The sequence below is a fragment of the Papaver somniferum genome, chromosome 2 (genome assembly GCF_003573695.1).
Source record: "Papaver somniferum cultivar HN1 chromosome 2, ASM357369v1, whole genome shotgun sequence".
Lineage (NCBI taxonomy): Eukaryota > Viridiplantae > Streptophyta > Magnoliopsida > Ranunculales > Papaveraceae > Papaver > Papaver somniferum.
In genome coordinates, this window is record NC_039359.1 from 53,812,198 (window position 1) to 53,812,640 (window position 443).

Genomic DNA, 443 nt, shown 5'->3' on the forward strand with positions numbered 1-443 from the left:
CAAAGCTGGAAAAGGTGAGAGTAACAATCGTAACTCTAAGCGTGGTCCTCCCAAGAAAGGTATGTTTCGAAAACCAGAGTCTAGCATTATTAAAATTAAGGGTGCTTGTTATGCGTGTGGAGTTACTGGCCATATGGCAATTCACTGTAGACATCATAAGGACAAGAAGGATAATGCTAACTTGGTTGAAAAGAACAAGGATGAGTTTTCTTCTGTAGTGTCTGAAGTTAATTTGGTGACCAATATGATGGACTGGTGGGTAGGCTCTTGAGCTACCAAGCATGTTTGTGGGAACATAGACCTGTTCACCTCCTAACAAAGGGTAGGGGAAGGCGAGAAACTCTATATTGGTAACTCATCTGCATCAGAGGTTGTAGGAAAAGGAAAGGTCGGTCTGAAGCTCACATCTGGCAAGACTCTCACATTGAATGAAGTTCTTCATG